The sequence below is a fragment of the Rhea americana genome, unplaced genomic scaffold, assembly GCF_003343005.1.
Source record: "Rhea americana isolate MKP2758 unplaced genomic scaffold, rheAme1 scaffold_282, whole genome shotgun sequence".
In the NCBI taxonomy this organism is placed as follows: domain Eukaryota; kingdom Metazoa; phylum Chordata; class Aves; order Rheiformes; family Rheidae; genus Rhea; species Rhea americana.
The window spans coordinates 194554-210787 of record NW_028186404.1 but is presented as its reverse complement, the minus strand read 5'-3'; positions in this window follow the sequence as shown (position 1 = coordinate 210787).

The window sequence follows — 16234 nt, the reverse complement described above, 5'->3', positions numbered from 1 at the left end:
TTTAACTTTATCTCCATATGAATTACCTATATTGTTCCTGTTTGTATAGTATTAATCTCTCAAACCTCCACTGTGTTATATGTGTTGAGATCCTCACCAGCTCAAAAAGCATTAGATTTGCCAGTGGCTGGAATATGCAAGGAGAAAGGAAAAGGAGAACAGAAAAGTGCTCTGGATTTCCTAATTTAGAGGTACCATTAGCTGGCTGTCTGAGKCACAACAATCAGTCATAGTGCCTCACTCTTACTGTCTTCATCCCAATCAGTATTTAATGATTTATACCAAGTGTCACAGGTTCAATAGGATACTGTGCCCTTTCCTGCTCTTTCCTGCCAGCTAATTGATAGGGCTCCCCCGTACTAACAATCTAATTGTAGATTACATCTTTAGGACTCTAATCTGCTCCTCTGGGTCCTAATCTCAAACAAAATAGAGAATCATGAAAAAATTGTAAAAGAGGTGCAAGAAATGCCTGAAATGACAGGTTTCTGTCAGAAGACATCCTGATAAGAGGAATAAAAATAGCCAAGATCACTAGCAGTTGTCACCAGCAAGTAGAATACTCCTACCAGTGGAAAATAATTCCCTCAATATTTAGTGGCAAATAGATCAGTAGAAAAAACAAGGTTATTTCTTCTAATACAATGAGAACATTCTGCTCCAGAGTTATTTCAGAAAGATAAATCAACCTCCTTTTCAGTAATTATAGACCCAAAGTGTAGCAAATTGTAGCAAAATGTTCTGCTTCATTTAGTCACAATTCTCAAGAAATTAGGGCCAATGGATAATCCAAAGGGAGCCTGGTATTACTCAAAGGCATGTCTGAGATGTGAAAGATACACAGACTCTCATGAAAGTAGCTTATTTTGCCTCATACATACCATTTAATTCTATGCCTTTAAAAAAGAAGAGACAGAGGAATAGCATGACAATTTTAATACTGTGCACAGCTTGCTCTTAGATGTGGTGCTAAATCTGATAGTCAGCTACACTCCAGATAAAATGAAACAGTATTATTTTGTCCAAGGTGCCTGGATAATGCTCACACACCAAAGGAGATGAAATTAATGGGTAGAGAGGAAAAAAAAAAAAAAAAAAAAAAGAAAGAACAAGTTTCATCTCTGAGTTATGCCAATACATGAAGGGAAATGTCTGCTTCTCACTGACAGAAACAGATATATTCGTTTCTTGCTGAAAGGACTTAAAATACTCCCTGTGATGTGGGAAATAAAGGAAATAGTTACGGCCAACAGAACTTGTGTTTTAAAAAATGGTTGTCTGTTTTGGACAATGTCATTAGACAAGTAACAGGAGATTAATATTTTTGGTAACTATCACTCAGAGCATCCTAAACTCAAGAGGCACCACTGTGACTATTTCTGAAGTTCTTGTATGCCTCACATAATGACACAGGAACAAGCTGTATTTTGAAAAATATTACATATCTGTCCAAACTTGGCAGCCAACAGATACTTTTACATATGTCTGCATATTTTTACAAGACAATGAAGTGTTTGCGAATTTTCTCCATGCTTTCAAGCATCATATATGCAGGATTAGTATGATTGCTGTTGTTGTTCTTAGCCCTGTTGCTGCTATTACAAAGGAATATGAGAGGTGAAACCCATAGTGAAAACTTCTCTCACTACTTTCTTGCTGATACTACAGAAGAAGTACCTGTTCTTTCTGTATAAGATCTGAACTGCCAGATGCAGCTGGTAACTGCTTTTCTTTTTACACTTACTCATCTGAATTTAAGTTGATTAATTAACTCAAATGAGGAGGCAGAAAACTCTAGGAACTTCTAGCCAACCAGCTTTGAGGTTTATCGTCTCAGAAGAAAATCATAATCTATGCTTCAATTTTTGCCTGAATCTCTGAAGGTTTCACCTATGAAACATGAAATACTGCTCCCAATAAAGTCAGCTTCAAAATGTCTGTTGAATTGAATAAGGAAAGGATTTCAGTTCTAATGATTGAGCCTTATGCTTCTCTCAGGTATTGTCTGGATAGGGATTTGAGGTTGGAAGTTATTTAAAATTCAGAATCTTCTGTAGTTGGTATAACATCCAATACTCTGTAAAACCATTGACTTTTTTAGCATAAACTTTTCCCAATTAATTTGTGAAGCATTAACTTTTTAAATTGCATAGAGAAGTGAATTAATTTTACATCATACATATTTTTATAGCTAATAGAAAATGAATTTAACTGCATATTTAATTTTTAAAGTGTGCAGTAAAATGAATGATAGATTTTAAGATGTATTATGCAGCATGAATATTTTTATAATTCATAGAAAATGAATATATACAGATTCTTCGTGATACACAAGTATTTCAGGGATTTTTCYTCTTTTATAAATTCAATTAAAGTCATAGAAATTGCAATTTATGGATGATCTATTATATTTTTACATACTGAAGTACACATTAAGCTTCCAGTTTCTCCTATAATACATTTGGCAAAATGTTTTATCTCTATCATTTAATAGAATTATGTAAGAATAGCRTAAGAAATTGAGAGATTTTGAAGAATACATTGATTGAGTTAGACCTATTTACATTGACTGAATAGTATATAGTCTTGAGGTGTGTGCCCAGAATAGAAACAAACATAATTAGCACAAATGGTATTTCACTTGTTTCRTGGAGTTAAAAATCTTCATGAGAACCAAAGGATTTGACTGGACATCAGAAATTCRGTGCTTGGCTCCAGCCACATTATTGCAAAGCTGGGCTCCCAGATTCCCTATCTTTAAGGTAGAGTGAGACTTCCTAATAACTTACAGTGTAATCAATAGTATGTCAGGACTAGCCAGGTATTAGAAGTGTGTCAAAACATTCAATAGATGCACCTGAATAACCATTCATAATCCCATTCATTTGGGATCCAGACTACAGAGTTATTTCCTGTTGTGGGTGGGTATCTTCTGTAAACCTCAGAAGTCGGAAGAGGGGCTGCCCTCTGCATACCTGCTCGTTGGCTCAGGTACTCTGCCAGCAATCAGAGACTGGATTTGCTTCAYCAGCCTTTGGACATCTATTATGTAGACACCTCTGTCTGAAATAGTCATCTAGGCTCTGTTTTTAATCAATCAAGATAAATAGCCAATTGTAGTAGGTAGTTTCTTCACAATTACCTCAGGATGAAGTGGTTTCTTCTTGTTAGTTTTAGTATTCTGGTTCAGACACACACGTTACAAACTTCTGGGCTTTCATTACTTTTATGTTTTTCTAACTAGAGCACTAAGCATGCAATGCATTGAGATTTCACCTCAGGAGTTATTAAAAAAATGTTTTTACTGAGATTTGCAATGAGGCAGCTGGGTTTGGATTCTTTCTTTCCTGAAGCTCATTGGATTTTTTTCTCCCTTCTAACATATCAGATAACAAATATATTTTGTGTATTTTTTTTTTCTCCTAAGGAGAGAGGCCTCTACAACAGTTTTGAAAGGTCATTATATCTATACTCTTTTAACTGGCAAAAGTCAAATTCATCATTGATACACTTGAGCAGTCTATACATTAAACTTTGCAGGACTGATAAAACTAATACATACTGAACAAAAAAGGAAAAATCTCAAAAAAATTTAGCTCTGAGATGTTTAATTTTCTATGTATTTTACAAAGCAAATGGCCKCTCAATTTAAACAAAATAGCTATTCATAATTTTTCACCAAAATTTGAAATTTATTATGAATGTTTTCAACACATCTTACAGAAACTAATAAGCAAAAAATCAACAATGATATGTTAAAACCTAATGATGTTTACTAGCTTACAGGATGACAATACCAAATACTGCTTTCAAAATCAAAGCATATAGATGCATATAAATTAATCAGTAGAGATGCTCAGATATCCAGTGGCTCATTTTAATTTGTGAACTCTTTTATTTATGGCAGATGTTTTATTTATCAATGCTATATTCATCTATATATGTAAATATATGCTTCTATATATATATTATATCTTTATATCACATATTTTTAATTTATTTTATTATTTATTTATGAAATATCATGAATGTCTATGATATGATGTTTATATTTTAGATGTTTAAATAAAGAAAGATTAATGCCTCATTTTGTCCTCAGATGGCAGGGCTCAATYTGCGGAGTACCGTCTAGACGATACTTTGGCACTTCTTAGAAGCTGAAAATATGCTTCCAAAAATACAAGTGCCTATCATTACAGCTCAATGCAAATCATGACTTGCCCTGCAAACTTGGGATAGGTGAGTTCTACCTATCTGAAAATGCACCAAGAATTCATACCTTTAAAGCATGTTGGTATGTAAGTACAGTTTCCACTAATATCCGCACAGCTTATTGATCCCTTTCAGTGAAAAATTTGTCTCCTAACTCTATTATCTCTAATATGTATGTAGCAAATGTGAGAAAACACTGTGAAAGCATCACTGGAAAGATTAACACATCACAGAGAGTATCTGGCAGCATCAAGAAGCATCCCACTGCCCATGACTCACAGTTATTAAAACAGTATTTGTCCTGTGCTACCATATAAGGAACTAATCAAGATAACAGCCAAAAGGTTTGGCAAAGTGAAATGTCATCTCTGCCATAGAGAGTTTACAACATAATTAAGGACCAAGTACAACACTTTACTGTAACAAATAAAAAGGACGTAAGTGGAAGTCTCAGGGAGAATATCTGTGCTACCATTTTATCATCCCATGTGTTTAATTAGGTATTGAGACAAAGATATCACATACGTCTAAAGGTTGTATGGAAGGAACAGCAGCAATAAGGGAAAACTGTCCTCCCCAAAGTACATAGAAGGTTTTGTACTGACGCAGCAAGGCTTTCTTTCAGCATACTAAGAATATTTTTACAGGTATTTTTGGAAGCAAGGCAAGGCCAATGCTTATAAATGCTGCTGCTGCTGTTGCTGCCTCTTTTAGTAGTCCAGGTTCAACCGATGAAACTACAGCATTTGAATTCTTCGCTAGTACTTAGTGAGTTACAAGACTCACTCAAAAACTAGATGACGATTGCATTTCAAAGATGCCAGGGGTTAGGCAGCAGATGAATTAGTGTAGATTCCATAAAGACAGCTAAGTAGAAATCTTATATATGGAGATATTTCTAAATTCTAAGCAAGCTTTTTGATACTCACATTTTGAACACATAGCCTCCTAAATTTTGACTTTTGTGATTTTGTTCTTCATATGTGGGTCTGACAGGGGGAAAAAAAAGTTGAATTTTAGGTTTTATCCATTGCTTAAAGCCTGTAAGGTGCATGAAAAAATGTCTACTTAGATGTTCAGCTGGAAGTACCAAGTAGTCTAGGAAAGAGAAGTGTCCAATTTGCCTCTTGAGCCAAAAAGAGAGGCCACYCTGGCATGTCAATGGAGGACATGGTAAAAGGCTTGCACCCAAAAGCATTCTTCAGTAGAGTTTTGGAGGCCTGACCTATTTGACGAAAGGCAATAGCTTGCAGGAGATGTCTGACCTTTCTGTCGAATASGCCAGCTGGCTCTGGAGCTAAGATTTATGACTTTTCAATGCTCCTACAGGGTGGAAAACAGTAGGTCCTTATTGTTGAGTAGAAACCTAAGYAATATATTAAAAAGTAGGATATAGCAGCTTTTTATCCTTTAGTCACAAATAATGTAAGTTTATAGCTGCTTTTAGTTTTGTTTAATTAAATATATGTTAATTATAGTCTTTGCAAGCGGCAAATAGGGCGTAATTTTAGATTATTGTAAGCAGGTGCAGATCTACTGAAATCAATGTTTACTCAAGGTCTGAATTTGGCCTTATTTGAATAATTCATGAAAGTAAATGCATTTATATCCTATTCACCCTTTTTCTCCTGGGAAGTTTTTAAATGTAAGTTTCTTGTATATATGAAATGCAGATTTATGTTTTCCATATTTAGTCAATGGCTTCAATTAAAATCTGAAAATAACAGTTCCACAGATGTAGAAAACTACTTGCCAGTTGAAGCATCAGTATCTCGGTAAGATTTTAACAGAAAATGTCAATATAGTGTATTTCTAATCTATTTGAACTTCTGATTCGTATATATAATTAATTTGACCTTTTCTCATTATTTACCTCAAAATTAATCTACCACTCATTTCCTATATCAAGAAAAATATAAACAACAAGCCCTTAAAGCTAACTGAAAGTGCAAGATATAATGTAAATACACTCTGAAAAAAATAAAAATTTGCAGCTCCCATCAACAAAGAAATAAATCAGTCAGGCTTTATTAATTCAGGTTCTGTTTTTACTTCAACTTTTGTTGCAGCATCTTTGTACAACACATTTGCAAAATGCATAATAGGATCACTGAATGGTATGGAAGTAAATGATCAAAATATACAATACAGCCACATTACTAAAACAACATTACTAAACCCATAAATAGTATGGCATTACTCTGCAGACAATTTTGCAACAATCAAATACATTTCAAGTATACAGTATTACCAGAATTTATTATTTTGCTTCAGAATTAAATTATTTACTGTTAAAAGTATTAATATGGTATTAGTATTAATAGTAAGAGCTTGGTAATAATATGACTGCTCCAGATTGTGGTTATATACTATTCTTATAACCTAATAAGGAAAATCAGAATCCCCTTTTAAATGTAAATAACACACATTGATGTTCATACCAGACACTTTTTTTTCACTGTAACGTTCATCATTTTACTTTAGGGTGCTTTACATACACCTAATGCTTGACCATTTCATTAACAAGCATTTCAGATTTGACAATGGGTAAAGTGAATGATCTGGACAGACAAGGGGAATGAGAGGACTATTGAGAAGAGATACAAAAATCCAAATCATTATGAAAGTGCAGGCACATAGAAAATCTTTACAGGTTAGAGGTATAAGATATCTATGTCTGTTCAACTATGATCCTTAAATGGAAATATTATTAAAAATAATAATTTTAAAATAATAATTCTTACAGTTTATTTAAATGTGTTCTATTGTTTAACTGTGTGCCACAGTTCCATTTAACTGTGCTCCAGTTCCATGGAGGAGATTTAGTAAATGGATCTCTRTCAGACATACAGGTCTTTTGTTTGTTTGTGTATTTTTTCTTATGAAACACTGTTCATTGAATATAAATAACTTTAAAAAATCTTGAAAGAATTTTCCTCCTTGCTTGATCATATTTCAATAAATATATATTTTTGGTGTCAGTTTTATAACAACTCCAAAAATCACCAGTCTTGTGACCAACAGTCTGAAAAATATTTTAGTACTCCCTTTTACAAGTTAAAGAAGAAAAAAAAAAAATCCCTGGCACAGGTCTGTCATTAATCCAGCAATTCAATAAGCCTGATCTGGCAAATAAAATATGGATAGATTTCAAAGATTCTCAAATTTCTACTGAGTTGCTTGGATGGCACTGAAAAGTGGAGGAACTCACTCATCCAGGAAAGCTATTTTTATCACAATGATTATGATACAATGGGGTCTTTAGGTTCTCTAATTGGATTCAGAACTGTTTTAGCAACCTAGACAAATTACAAGTTCATAATTTGTGAAAAAATATCAAGTAACAACTTATCTTCAAGAAATCACCCAACATTCAGCCAATCTCTCAAACAAAATGTTCTAAATGTCAAAGAACAGATATAACCACCCAGCRATGCAATAAGAAACATCTTGTGACCCCAGCTAATTACCCTTGACCATCATTTTAAAATTAAAATACACCACAAGAAGACTCTACGTGTACATTTTTCCATAGCTAGCTATTGCCAAAATGCTCTCATGACCAGTCAAAGTATACCACTGTAGACATATACATTTCAGGAAAGTCTTCACGAAAATTTATGGAATAAAAATATAAAATTCACTGTAAGTGTTTTGTATAAGAATCGTACACAGTATTTGCACAGGCCTAATTTAGGGCAGAATTTCTGTCATGCAAGTAGGGAAATAACATTTTTACACAATGTATTTAGTGAAATTAAATGTCAAAAACTGCAAAATCTGGTACAAAAATGTTACAATCGTTGTGTCTGCATAAATTTATGCATAAGAATAATATTTTTACTCTGATATCTTTCTGCATTAGAATTTTAATCACTAAAACAACATCACTTCAGCAAACAGAATGCAAGTTTGCTGGTTGTGAGCTGTGAGCAAAGTTTCCCTCTCAGAGACCTACATCAAGTAAGGGAATTTTGATTTTCCAGAATATAAAAAAACTATTGCCAATGTGAACTTTAGAGCATATGGATAGCATTTTTAAAGAGATTTATTGAATAGACCTGATATCAGAAWTTGATTTACCTCAAAAGAGGAGGGGAGGAAAAAAGGACAAAGAACATTAGCTACAGAATGAGATGATTGCTTAGCTCTCAATGCTAATGAGAAATTAAAATATAAATCCCACAAATTTAAAATAAAATGTATATCTCTGGCTAATTTCTTAAAAAAGAAAATAGCATGCTAATGATATCTGAAAAGCTTTGTTAACTTAGTTGCAATCAGTTTGTCAAAACATGGAGATGGATATTGAAGTTTGGCTTCAAGATATCATTGAAGGCATTGTTATTTTACTCAGAATTGCAAATTTTAAAATCTTAATTAAATAACTGTAGAGTAGGTACGATATGCTGAATTAATTGATGAATTGCTTGTTTGATTAAAGTATGATTAAACAGATTTATTTTTATTTCATATTCCATAAATGATAAATGACTCTAAAACTAGTTCTGTAATTAAGTTACACATACAGTAAATGAAGAGATTAATGTTTAATTAACTAAGGTCTTAACTATAGCACTCGGGGCTCTATTCATTAAGGAAAATCTGCAGTAGCTGTGCTGGCCTAATAGTTTTTCCAGTCGTTTTGTGTGGAGGTTATAGTTTATAAAGAATTACACTAATTTTTGATATAGCTAATGGGCTTTTCCCTCAGAGAATAGAGTTGTGGCTTTAGATCCTTACTTGTTGCAAATTATACTTGTGTCTGTATTGAAGAAAATTTGCCGATTTCCACCACACATGATTTTGATGCTAAGTRTATTGGAAAGCTGTTGGGACAAATTAATCACGAGCATGACTTCACAACTACATTTTGATAAACTTGATATTATTTGATTCGATTTTGATCATATTTCATTCATCTTTTATTGAGTAAAGCTGGAAAAGATCATTCTGTGAAGGATTTTAAAATACAGATTCATTCCAGTTCAGAATTAAACCTGAACATTTGTATACTCTCTGTGAAAKAAAATTCATTTTAGTTGCATTTTTTCCTTTATTTTTGAATTTATAATTTCAGACACATACTGATGAAACCCTGAAAGACAAACAATCAGTTTTGAAGAAAAAGCTTTATTCCAGAAAAGGACATGTTCACATTATTAATGTTTAGATAATGTGGTTCCATATCCATCTCCAGATCAGCCACAGAGAGCAACAGAAACGTGAGATTGAATTCAGAGGGARGAAAGTGAAACAATTCCAGCTAAATTAATAGCAGATTTAAAAATCAATTTTGTTTTTTACCCTGTTAAGTAAAAAATGAAGGAAAAGAAGATTTTGACATTTAGAACCATGGGTATATTTGAAAACAAATCATAAAGGTCTTACCTGGTTGAAAAGCAGTTGAGTATAGATCTTTCTTTTTCCATAGTTACCATATGAGGTTCAGTAATGCTATAATCACATGAGAAATAAGGAAATAAATATTTAGCCAATAGGTCTACGGGAAAGGAAGTTCAGCACAACTGAATGAAACAACTACTCTAAGAAGGTAACTTTTGTCTGAGTTATGTATAGAATACATTATAAATACTTTTTCAACTTTTTTGCCAGTCTTTATTACCTAACAGTTTAAGCCCATATTTTTATTTTTAGATTAAAAAGAGAAAAATAGTATAGTTACAAAAATGGGCAGATATATCTTTGTAATTGTTTTAAATCATTGTTCCATTATAATAAGCTATTTAAAAGTTAAATTCCTATCTCATCAGTACCACTGCACTTTGGTGCTTCTAAGATTTTAATGGTTTCAGGATGCAGGATATGAATTTAATACTGACTATGAATCTTAGAGTGAGGTCATGGCTTAAAAAGCCCGTATTTCCATTTTCATTGGAAAAAGTGGCTCAGTCACAACCAAGCAAAAGCATGTGCACTCCGAGATCTCAGCACAAATATGAAATAATCCCTGTCAGTGGTCCATATGTGATCATCAGTGCAAGGATCCATAAAAAGACTTGAACAATTATATTTTTACCCTTTCAATTTTCTGTTCAGTGCATTTGACAATATTAAACTATTTCATACTAATGAGTCATTTCTATTCTGAACTCAGTCGTTTCCAGTATTAAAACCTTGACATATGAATTTTACAAGGCCACTGAGAACACTTTTTTTCTCTGCTGAGCTAGAAAACAAAGACTTGATAATAGTATTAACTCAACAAAAAATTAGCTTTGTCATAAGCTCACAAAATTGTATCATTGTATCATTTACAGGCTCAGTAACTAAATAGATAAAATTAAGCCTTCCTTACCATATTGTCATAAAATAAATTGACCATGAGTAATCATCATGAAATTGGCTATGGCAACGCATCTTTCCATTATTTTGCCTTCTGAGTTATTTAGGGCAAAATAACAGACAAGATTACATCAAGCTATTAGGTATACTTGTATACTTGTATATATTTCATTTCCACTGTTTATTTTTCGAATATATGATTGTATAATCAATTTTACAACTTTGAAATGGCTTTAAAAAGAAAACTCTTCTTTGGGAGGATGACAAAAAGAAGGAAGCACTGAGTCCTGAACTCAGATACATTTGCAGCATTTGCAAGATGATTCAGAGAGACTTTGATGTCCATCTGTCCTGAATAAATGTTATCTATTGCAATATTTACTATTATATYGTGTTATTTTCATTATTATGAATTTATAGAGCTCTTGATTTAGAGTTTAAACCCTAAACTTCTTCCTTGGAAGTCAACACACACACACACACATTAACTTCCTATTTATACATTTTCATTGTGAATTTTGAGTGATTCTCAGCCCAGTTTGGTAGGCAATATGAATGATATCATAAACACGCTTCAGATAAAGCAGAGAGATCAGTAATTCCTCTTTCCTTTGTTTCTGAAGAATCCTTATCTCCAGCTCCCACTGAATGAGGACTGAATATTTTTTCTTTGCCTCTATAGCTAATTGTGGGTGGCTTTGGATCACAGGTTTCCTCAAGCAAATTAGTGGCTCAGTTGTGAATCRTTGACTCATCAACCTCCAACAGTGCACTCATCATCTCCATTTGACCTACCTGTAGATTTCGCAAGAAGTTTAGTTTGTTTCCCTTCTGACCATATCTCAGTATCCCTGTCAGCAAGAAAGGACAGGGCTGCTGTCTCCCTTGACCTCATATCTCAAAAATCATTACTGCATACTGAAGTAGAGCTGCAGTAAGCAAAAATCACAGGCAGCTCTGCCAGGGGACAAGGAGGTTGGGTGACTGTACTTCAGCTTTACAGGCTGTTTTTCCTCTTCCTGAGATGTCTGTTTCTAGAAACATACCCCTGGTGCACAGCACTTAACTGAACAGAACTGAATTCTGACTATGTCGATACTAGYGGAGAAGCTCTGCCAGTAAGGTGTCCTTCATCACCCAGAAGATTAACACGAGCACAATGTAGATGCATATGCTTTAAAAATACTGTGTAATAAGACAGAAGGAGAGAAAATAAGATCTGTGATAATCAAATTTATGACTGAAATGATAATACATCTTCAGGTGTGGATTTTTTTCGCAAATATTGAAATTTAACAAGACAATATTTTTGTAATCTATCATATATGTAATTCTTCCTAGAAAGAACAGTGTAAATCAGTGATTGAAAAGAATGCAYATTGAACAGAAAACTGTCTCTTTCCATCCAGTCTCTCAGATGTATTTTACAGAAAGAGAGGATAGTACGCCTTAGAGAAAGTTTATATGCTTCTCTGTGAAAAGAAATAACATATATTTTATCATAATATAACAGGCTTCAAAATTCAATTAACTTTTTTTTCCTTTGATAGTTAATTTTACTTAAAAAAAAAGAGTCAAAACTGTGTTTCCTGTTGAGAGTACTTGCTGACTGTATTAATCATTTTTATTAGAACCTCAAAATTTTAGGAATATTCATATCAAGAAATGACATTTCATTATGATTTACAACAGTCATTACAGAAATTGTACCTGCAAGTCTCCAGGACTGGAGTCACTTTGCRATGTTAAGTCAATACAGACAAGCCCAAGCTTCTGCAATAAGATCATGAGACACGAGGAAATTCTGAATATACTGGCTGAACTTTTTGCCATCAAGTTGTTGTTTATGTCTATCATAAGTTGCAATGGGCAAAAAAAGGTACTGTGTCAGTTSCCTAACAGTGGATGGTGCATTAGGCACTTCTTTAACTGGATATATCTGTATTCAAAACCACGACCTGCAACTAACTTCCTCGCCATTTTCATCTTCTTCTTCACTCAATATAATTTGCATTATGTATCAATAATGTAGTAAATAAACTATGAAAATGAAACGAAAATCCTAATATTTGCACTCACTTATGCAAAAAAGTTCTCCAGAAGAGGAATCTGCACAAAACTGTTTATCTATATTAAAAAAGGGAAAAAAAAGTTATAAAAAAGTTATACAATGAGGATTCATAACTTAAATACAAATTGAGTGTTATATCTCACTCAGATTTTGTGGGATTTTGGTACAGTTCTAACTTCCTTGCCAAAGAAACACATCTCTTTTAATTAATGCTTTTTTTTTTTCCTTCTATGAAGAAAGGAAATACAATACAAGGAAAAAAAGAACAGAATAGYAGTGTGTAAACTGGAACAGAACCCTACCCTAGATATAGTTTTCACCAAATCCAGTGTAACACTCGGATAGAAAGACACATATGAAATGAACTAGTTCATGTTCAAAACAACATGTTTAAGAATATAACATAAGAATGAACCATGGCAAGTCAATATCCTTTGCGCTCAATGTGCTGTTTCTGACAGCAGCAATGCTTAGGAAGAGCATAATAACAGGATACATACTGTGATGCTTTCGTGGATGTTTACAACCTTCCTGGCTATAATGATGTGTGACGCAAAGTTGTCCTGAACCAGAGGTGATTTCTTTCTATGTAATAAACCTCAAAGCCTTTTTCTTCAAGACTATGTCCAAATCCCCTTTTGAAGATATATAAACTTCTGGCACTCAAAATGACCAGTGGCAAACAGCTCAAATAGCTTCACTATGCTTTGTGTAAAGAAGTATTTCCTTTTGTTTGTTCTGAKCCTGGTGCTCATAGTTCTTTCACTGAAAAAAGGTAGTAAACTGGACTTTCCTGTTCACACTCTTTATGACAGTCATGATTTTATAGACTGCTGTTACAGTCTCCCTCTGCTTCCAAGCCCAAAAGCACAACAAAATATTTCATCTCATTTTCATCCAGAAGTGTAACACAAAGTAAAACAAACAAACAAATAAAACATTTTCTAACTGACTTCTGTCCAAATAAGTTCTCCTTCCAATAAACCACTGGTATTGCAATGCTGAAATTTTGATATTAACCCTTTCTTTCTCTTGGGCACCATATCAAACTTCATTAAATGCAAAAAACTTGTCTGGGTTTTCTAGAAGACAAAATTTAAAAAATGTAGCCTGCAGGTATGCCTTCATACATTTCTCTATTTTAAAATGGCATTGTATGGGGAGGGGGGGCGTCACGTCATATGCTACTTGTCCACTTTGCCTTTTTACTTTTGTCCTGTTTTATGCTATTTCTGACTTTCACACTTCTTTTCTATGCTTTTAGTTATGTGCCAGTCTTCATACATAGGTTGGCCATCATGAAAATAAAGATTTTCATCCTTTTCTAATATATTATTCATTCCTCATTATTAAAGGCTTGTAATAACTTAGACCAGAAATATATTTGAGTTTGCTTAAAAACAAGACACAATAAACACATTTGATTCCGACTCATTATGATTTCCATATTCTTTGATTTTTAATGTCCAAAATCAAAGTCCAATTCAGAAAAAAGATTTCACAGAGGTAGTTAAAAGTTATACATTCAAGGAAAGGAAATAATCAAGATATTTATTTGGAAGATCTTACGAGTGTTGTAACAGATCAAATAGCAATTGCAAGAAATAAATAATGAATAGACCAGATTTATATCCAGCAAAAATAAGAGCAGATATTCTCAAGTCAATGCAGTTAGGGAAATTTACACCTACTTAAGTTTTCCTATAATGTTTTATAGCATAATAAGATAAGCAGATGTTTGTTGCCTTCAGATTAACATCCCTCTCTCTTTAATGAGATACTCATCTCTTCTGAGTACTGCTTTTGCAGGTGCTTTCCTTGTGTCCCAAATAAATGCTATCAACAAATAGTATACACCTCCTTTCCGAACAAGACAAAATAATATACATGCTTTGAAGCTGGCAAGGACATTTAAAAATCAAGTTAAGCTGCACCAACACCATCAATTTGTGAACTGTTTTTTTTTTGAAAATATACCTGCTTATTGTTATACACTATATATACCATGTACTTAAAACTATGTACTGTTATTCACTTCATAATGTGAAAGAGTAATAAAGAATGCACGCGCATGGATCCTAGCAACTATATAATTTAGAAACTATATTTCCAAACAGTGCTTTACCATTAGTTTATTCATATTTGTAGTTATGGGAAAATAAACTCATAAAATTGAGTGATGCATCAGTGCCTTTATAAATTGTGGAGATGCTTTGACTGATACTTGCTTAAGTTCTCTGACATGCCTCCAAGATGCTTGCATATATATAATAGGAAATGAGAATTAAAACAACATGACAACTCCAGGAGATATTTTCCCTGATTTTTAAAATTGATAGTGCATGCTTTTTTCTTTAAATTCGTGGGCATAATATTACTACATCATATGACGGATCAGAGTTACAGTGATTTTTGCACACAAACCCTTAAGTCTTTGTCTGGAAACCTTAAACATAATTTTCAATCTTGTGACTAAGAAAAGGAACATTAGATCAAGTAGGGATTTGTGTGATTTGAGACGATAGGTATTTCCTCTATTCAACACATTCTTTTGTGTGCATATGCAATGTAAGATGGTCAATGGGGTTTTAAGGAAAAAAAGAAATTGTGCAATTGCAAATGAATTATTGATATACCAATGTATATTGACTTAAATACATGTAATTTCAAAGACTTTGTGATATATTATAATCAAGATTCTGGACCCCTATATGCATCACCTCCTTCTCTTTAAACTTCACTTAAGCTTTTCATCTTCCAGCTCTTGTGTCTGATTGCCCCCTCCCAGCACTGTATGTTCTGGGATGTGCATGACATTCTTCTCAGCATTCGTACCTTGTGAGCTCTCTTTTGGCAGGAGATGCCAACTCCACACTTAAAAACTATTAAAAATAATTGTTCAATGAAATATTGAAGTAATCCATTTTTTCCCTACTGTGCGCAGGTACTGCCAAATTTGCCTTGTTTGCCTTTTTTACCACTGGCAAAGAATTTCCTACTAATATTGAACAAAAATGGATGTGCTATGCTCTATAAATGATTAATAACACCTGACAAGACATTCCTCTAAAACATAATTATTGTTTCAAGGATTACATTTTTAGTTTTATTTTCTMCTGTATTTATTCATCTTTTAATAAATTACATCTCAAGTGAAATAAARTAAAAATGCCACAATTTAGCTGAATAAACTGAAGACTTGGATATCTGCCARGTATGAAAGTCATAATTTGCTAACTTTTCAGCTCTTCATGTGAGCTACAGTATAAGTCCAACTGTAGACTTCCTCTCCTTTCAGAATGGAAACATAGATCCTGCAGGAAARATGATTATGATTGTGATGACATGAGTCCTATCTGTAAAAGCATTGGTATAATAAAAYTATAGTCTAGCTGTAATCTTTGTTATTTCCTTTCAGAGGTTTACCTACTGTTTCTATTTTAGTTGTCTAAAGCAGAGACATAGTTCCTTTTCTCCATTTTATATCCATGTATATCCATACTACATAAAAGCAAACACACAGACTACTTAAAAAARGCCACTGCAAGAGAAAATTTATAGTAGTACTTCATGATGTATCATGTTATCATGCATCATGTATACTCACTCCAACTAGTTGAAGCATGTATATTTTTGAGATCATTT